The sequence below is a fragment of the Triturus cristatus genome, chromosome 5_2 (assembly GCF_964204655.1).
Source record: "Triturus cristatus chromosome 5_2, aTriCri1.1, whole genome shotgun sequence".
Classification (NCBI taxonomy): domain Eukaryota; kingdom Metazoa; phylum Chordata; class Amphibia; order Caudata; family Salamandridae; genus Triturus; species Triturus cristatus.
In genome coordinates, this window is record NC_140588.1 from 571,945,851 (window position 1) to 571,953,832 (window position 7,982).

Consider the following 7,982-nt stretch of genomic DNA (forward strand, 5'->3'; position numbering starts at 1 on the left):
ATTGCAAGCACTCACCCCCAGTCAACTGATCTGGGTTTAATCCATCACCGTTCTTTAGACCACTCTGCTAACCCAGTTCAGACATGGCCATTTGCAAATCAGTCCGACCCTGTGCCTCATGGGAACAGTCCAGCCCGAACTGCCAAGCCATGTCTTCCCCGAACCGGAAACAAGCTTCCTAGGACCGGTTTCTGACATTTCAGCTGTCTTCAGCCAGGCGTGCTTGAATCCAGTGGCAAAGTGAGCAAGGGACTCACGTCTGAGCATACCCTGCCAACTTATGGCGAACAAAGCAAAAACCAAAGGGAATGATGGACGGAGTGTTGAACATTGCAAGCACTCACCCCCAGTCAACTGATCTGGGTCTAATCCATCATCGTTCTTTAGCCCACTCTGCCACCCCAGTTCAGACATAGCCATATGCAAATTAGTCTGACCCTGTGCCTCATGGGAACAGTCCAGCCCGAACTGCCAAGCCATGTCTTCCCTGGACCGGAAACAAGCTTCCTAGGAACGGTTTCTGGCATTTCAGCCGTCTTCAGCCAGGCTTGCTTGAATCCAGTGGCAAAGTGAGCAAGGGACTCACGTCTGAGCATACCCTGCCAATTTATGGCGAACAAAGCAAAAACCAAAGGGAATGATGGACGGAGTGTTGAACATTGCAAGCACTCAACCCCAGTCAACTGATCTGGGTTTAATCCATCATCGTTCTTTAGCCCACTCTGCCACCCCAGTTCAGACATGGCCATATGCAAATCAGTCTGACCCTGTGACTCATGGGAACAGTCCAGCCCGAACTGCCAAGCCATGTCTTCCCCGGACCGGAAACAAGCGTCCGAGGACCGGTTTCTGGCATTTCAGTCGTTTTCAGCCAGGCTTGCTTGAATCCAGTGGCAAAGTGAGCAAGGGACTCACGTCTGAGCATACCCTGCCAACTTATAGCGAACAAAGCAAAAACCAAAGGGAATGATGGACGGAGTGTTGAACATTGCAAGCACTCACCCCCAGTCAACTGATCTGGGTTTAATCCATCATCGTTCTTTAGCCCACTCTGCCACCCCAGTTCAGACATGGCCATATGCAAATCAGTCTGATCCTGTGCCTCATGGGAACAGTCCAGCCCGAACTGCCAAGCCATGTCTTCCCTGGACCGGAAACAAGCTTCCTAGGACCGGTTTCTGGCATTTCAGCCGTCTTCAGCCAGGCTTGCTTGAATCCAGTGGCAAAGTGAGCAAGGGACTCACGTCTGAGCATGCCCTGCCAACTTATAGCGAACAAAGCAAAAACCAAAGGGAATGATAGACGGAGTGTTGAACATTGCAAGCACTCACCCCCAGTCAACTGATCTGGGTTTAATCCATCACCGTTCTTTAGCCCACTCTGCCACCCCAGTTCAGACATGGCCATATGCAAATCAGTCTGACCCTGTGCCTCATGGGAACAGTCCAGCTCGAACTGCCAAGCCATGTCTTCCCTGGACCGGAAACAAGCTTCCTAGGACTGGTTTCTGGCATTTCAGCCGTCTTCAGCCAGGCTTGCTTGCATCCAGTGGCAAAGTGAGCAAGGGACTCATGTCTTAGCATACCCTCCCAACTTATGGCGAAAAAAGCAAAAACCAAAGGGAATGATGGACGGAGTGTTGAACATTGCAAGCACTCACCCCCAGTCAACTGATCTGGGTTTAATCCATCACCGTTCTTTAGCCCACTCTGCCACCCCAGTTCAGACATGGCCATATGCAAATCAGTCTGACCCTGTGCCTCATGGGAACAGTCCTGCCCAAACTGCCAAGCCATGTCTTCCCTGGACCGGAAACAAGCTTCCTAGGACCGGTTTCTGGCATTTCAGCTGTCTTCAGCCAGGCTTGCTTGAATCCAGTGGCAAAGTGAGCAAGGGACTCACGTCTGAGCATACCCTGCCAACTTATGGCGAACAAAGCAAAAACCAAAGAAAATGATGGACGGAGTGTTGAACATTGCAAGCACTCACCCCCAGTCATCTGATCTGGGTTTAATCCATCACCGTTCTTAAGCCCACTCTGCTTTTGATTATGCCATATAATGAAGTGTGTGTATATGGGGTGTGAAGAATGTGTAGTGTGGTGAAAAAGGTGATTTAAAATAGGTCTAGTGATGCTGGGTCTGGGTAAACTTTACTAGTGAAGCTCACTAACCCAATTAAAAACAGTGATGCTCGTATGGGATTCAATGGTCCTAAAGAGCAGTTGTGATTAATTTCTAAAACGTGAGGTCAACATGCTTCTTGCCTACTCTGGCCCCAAAAGGGTCTATTGACAATCCATCAGGACCGGAAAAAAGCAATTGTAGACCTTTTTGTTGTTGGCCCAGTAATTAATTCTGCAACTGTGTGGCAGAAACCACACTTGTTACCTTATCCTTCGCATGGTATCAAAATGCGGATGAATACATTTATGATAATACGCGAGAGATGTGGGTCAAGTCAGGGTATTACTGCTGCATCTCTAGGTATATATTGGATATGTTTGTAACTTGCTGGCTCTAGTGTCCTCATCAGCCCAGATACATGCAAATAGTCACATCACACAGGCAGCTTGGTATCACAGGTCTTTGTTCCTCAGCTTGCAACCGTTAACTGAACATTCCACATCATGAATTCTATTGCCCACACCCACACACTTACATCACTGTTGGTTCACTGATACAACATCGACTCTGATAACCTCTAACTACAAAATTATCGAGTCAACAATATTGTAAACAAAAATAACGATACACAAAATAGAAATGACACTAACGGAGATAAATAAAAATTGTCTAAAAAAATCTCGATTACAAAAATATCGATGAGAAAAATATAGATAAAATCAAAATAAAATGAAACACAACAAAAATGTTGATATAAACAATATCGACAACACAAACATCAATAAAATTAATATAAACTATATCGAAAAGAACATTTAAACATAAAATAATACTATTTAAAATAATATCATAAAATAACATATACCAAATATTTTAAAGAAACAATAACACAAATTACAATTTAACCCCTTCAGCGCGGCGCGGATTTCCGCGCCACGCTGAAGGTTCCGTGCGCGGGCGGGGCCATGACGGAACGGTTCGGTCATGCGCACAGCGCAACCGATGTGCATGACGGAACCGTTCCGTCATGCGCGTCGAAGGGGTTAATCACATTAATTGAAACAAATAAATTACAATTATAAAAACAGATAAATAAACAGACAATACATCATTAAAAATATATCACAAATAAAAAAATTAATAAAACATAAATATATATAATATACAAAAAAATATAACACATTGATCTACATATAAACTTAAATAACAAAAATAAACAAAATAAAAACAAACAATAAATAAACAGAATAATTATTAAACAATTTAAATTGTAACAGCTAAAAAATTCCAAAAAGCTATCTCGACCAACAAATTTAAAACACACAAACCAATAGAAAACCCTAACTAACCAAATAAACACTATAAAAACAATCCCTTAACCCTTAACATAAAAATTACCATATAAAGAACAACCAGGGATGAAGACTGAACCTTTGAGAGAGAAAAGAGAAAAAGTAAAACAACTATACCAAAAACTATTCCAAACATCCCGCATTAAAAGTAAGCACAAAACTTTGTAACTAAATAAATGATATAAGCTTTTAAAAATATTATAATAGTTTTACCTTTATATATAACAGTTTTAACTTCATCAAATTTGCACCTAGAAAATTCAACACAAAGATTCACGTACACAACAACAATAAAATATAACACAAAGGGGCTCATTATGATGGCGGGAGGAGGCACCTCCATGGTGCTGGCGGAAAATGTCACTTTCCGCACACAAGCAGTGGTCCTCATGTCTGCCATATTACAATGGGCAAACAGAGCCCATTTCCCGTCTGCCCGCGGTGGGATGTGAACCGCCATAAAAATGCTCCTGCTACCGCGGCTGTGGGAGCCAATAGAGACCCATCGGCATGCGGAATGATGTCCCGACTGCTGTACAAATCTGGATGCCCTAAACATCCCGTCACACCGCAGCAGAGAAACCACCCAACCAGAGACGGCGGAAACACAACAGCGGAGCGCAAAACTAGACTCCCGGTCCCCTCCAGTGGTCCCTAACGCAATGGATCCAGCTTTACACGTCTTTCCGGTGCTGTACCTGATCCACTACCAGCAAGTAATGCACTGTCGTGGACAACGCCGCAGGTACGCAACCACACAACTCCGCACACAGCCACAACACACAACTCATGGGCTGATATGCAGTTCCTGTCCACACCAGACACACTGGTGGGGACAGGAACACATCCACAAGTGTACCCACACATGTCCTACCTGTCAGAAAATAACCCCTCCGCATCCAGGTCAACAATCAACCGCGAAATCACAGTAATCTCCCGGTCACGTCACCGCAGCGGTGCAGACATGGGAAAACATGCGTTCAATGTAGTAGGCAGGGCCAGCGCCAGGCATGGCCAGTCCACAAAGATCATAGAGCCACACCTCCACCCTTCGCACTCTAGGCCCCCTACAACCATTAGGGGACATGCTGACTGCCTTCCTGTGCCCCCCTGCACAATTAACCATCCAGGTGTACCCAGACACTGCACCACACACACCAAACAACCAGGGAGCTTGTCTAAGAAGGTGGGGCAAAAGAAGAACACCCTGCACAGAAGCTCAGGGCCAGGGCAACCCTCCTCCCCACACCTACCCTCCACTCATGTCAATCAAACTGAGTCCAATCACAAAATGAAGACTCACACTGCATCTGCACATCCACTGAACTGCCCACACTGCCTGTCAAGTCACTCAGACACACCCCACACTGACACACAGCCACATACAAGCCAGATGTCAGCAGCAATGGAGAGCAATAAATGGGATAGCCAAAAGTGAGGTGGACAGTGATAGAAAGCCATGGAGCAAGCCACAAAGCATGTGTCCATCACATGCAAGAGAAGGAACATATCACAACACTCTTAGGCCATCACATCAGACATGGCTGGCACAGTGATTGAAATTAAACCACAGTGACCTCCGTGCAACAACTCAGGGAGACAGCAAGTCAAGCCAGGCATAGGCACAGGGATGATAGGAAGTGTCTGAAGTCAAAGAGTGATCAGCCACACATCTGTCACAACTTATTTGACATGTGTATGTCATCAGCACAACACAGCACAACACACATGGCTCATTGTCACACTCCCTGACTGTCAAACACAAGTTGGATCCTTCATACATACCCCTCCTCCACCCACCTCACACCTGAACCACTCAACACCAGTGTGAAACACACAGAATGGTGCAAATAATGTCCCTGGAGTACAGTGACAAACAATCACACTCCCTGGGGTGCATCCACAAACATCACACACACACTCAGGGATGCCTGAACCAATGCTGGCACAAAAACAATAGCCAAACACAAACCTCACAAACACATACACAGAAGTACAACAAGCCCACATATGGCCAGCCAAACAGTGGAAAGGCAATGGGACCCCAGACAGGACAGCAGTACACAACATTGTCACTCAGGACCAATGCACAGACACCATACTCCAACACAAACAAGAAGTGCATCATCTCAAAACAATCATGGACACAAACTGGGATCAATGGGACAATAAGCTAACACAGACAGACATACCACACCACCCATCAAGTCAACATGTTGGTATACTGTACCACATGCATGCACAATCCTGAGAAGAGACAGGTCAAAAATAGGAGGAAAAACCACCAAGGTGCACTCAAACAAGCTCAGGAACAAGAATCCTCCTAACTGCACGTGACAGACACACAAGTAATGCACACTACACTTGCAACACACATCTGAATGTATCACAATGCACAGACAACGTACACACATTAACATGCAAATAGAACATCACACATAGAACATCTGTCAGCTGAAAGAACCAACACAGGCCAAACACGGCACGCATCCACATCAAACACATACCAATCCTATCACATTGCAAACACAGCTGGACATCAGGCGATGCACACCAGGCAAGTACAAGGCAACATACACTCACAGCACTGCATGCACAACACGCAGTGTTTGCACACCAACGAGACCTGTAGCACACATATCTGAGTGCCACACCATGAACCCCCACAACACAAATCATCACAGCACACAGACAACATCACACAGGAAGGGTAGCAGTACCTCAGCAAACACACATACAGCTAACCCAACACCCACAGATGCACAACTCAGGGACAACCAGGTGCAAACAACATGACCAGGTGACTGTGCAGCACAAACAGTAGCACTGCACATGAGAAACCCTGACTGCAAAAAAGTACAAGAAAATCACACATAACTAATTGGGAAACTGTCCTGAGTGGCACATTGGTCCTGTGCACAGATCAACACCACAAAGCATAGTGTAACAAATGAAGTGGTGGGAAGGCACACACACTGGCAACCCAAGGGGATAGCTGACGTGAGAGTGAAGTGGTGTGTACATCAGTAGTGGACAGGTCAGGAGTGTACTATACACAAATACATGGAGGAGTCACTCACAATGGGTAGGCGTCAGAAGCACAGGTAGGGTATGGTATAACTCCACATCCCACATACCATACTGGAGCCACAAATGGCTCAAGTGACAGCAATGCATGAGAAAACACACCCACAATGTCAGTGTGGCTGAGCAAGTCTGTACAATGAGCACAAACAGTGACAAGACACATGGCTGAACAACAAAACACAACACAGACTTGCCAGTCACACACTCTGCGTACTCACAACTGGCAGCAACAAGAAGTAGGTGTCCCCCAGGAGTGCAAAGACACACCAACACACTGCACAGTGCCAACCTACAACTCCCACATGTACACACAATCACAAGCACAGGGCTGACAAATCAAACTAACAGGCACTAAGCTCCTGTGTGAGACGTGTGCAGCTGCCATTGCAGGGGCACACACACATCAACACTACTGACAAAGTCAACCCCTTCACACTGCACACTTCATGACCACCCAAGTGCACGCATTGAAATGTACCCATGTGACTAGGATGACAGGCGAACACAAGATGACCCTACACCAACACTGCTGTTCACACATCAAGAAAGATCACACAGACATGATGGACCCTGGCCAGCCTGCCTGCAATGCTGTGGATAGAATCCCCCTCTGTGCTGGCAGTGATCCAAACATGACATGTGTACAATTTAGCAAACCTGACCATAGAATGATTAGGATAACAGTAGGTTATCACAAACAAACATCATTGCACCCCCAAGCCTCAGAGTCAAGAAGAACTGAAGTGCCTGTCACCTCTGTAAAACCCAGAAAAAGTGAAACAACCCAATGGCAATGTTAAAGTGGAATACAGAGCATGTATCACATTAAACCATACCCACACAGATAACCCTTTATTTAGCAAGGACACTGACAAAGCAGACAACAGGAGTAAATGGCTTTATTACATATTACACAGATAGGCATCAAAAGTAGACAAGAGCAATACCAGTGGCCAGTCCACAGTTCAAAGTAGGCACATGTGAGCATGAGAAGCTGCACAGGGAATGGGCAGCAAAAGTGATGAACAACAAGACCAGTAGCCAATACAAAGTGCAGAGTAGGTACATGAGAACCTGCACAAGGAATGGGCAAACACAGTACTAAACAGCAAGGCCAGTGGCCAGTCCATACTTCAAAGTAGGTACATGTGTGCATGAGAAGCTGCACAGGGAATGGGCATCAAAAATGATGAACAGCAAGGCCAGTGGCCAGTACAAAGTGCAGAGTAGGTACATGAGAACCTGCACAGCCAATGGGAAAACACAGTAATAAACAGCAAGGCCAGTGGCCAGTACAAAGTGCAGAGTAGGTACATGAGAACCTGCATAGGGAATGGGCAAACACAGTAATAAACAGCAAGGCTAGTGGCCAGTACAAAGTGCAGAGCAGGTACATGAGAACCTGCACAGGTAATTG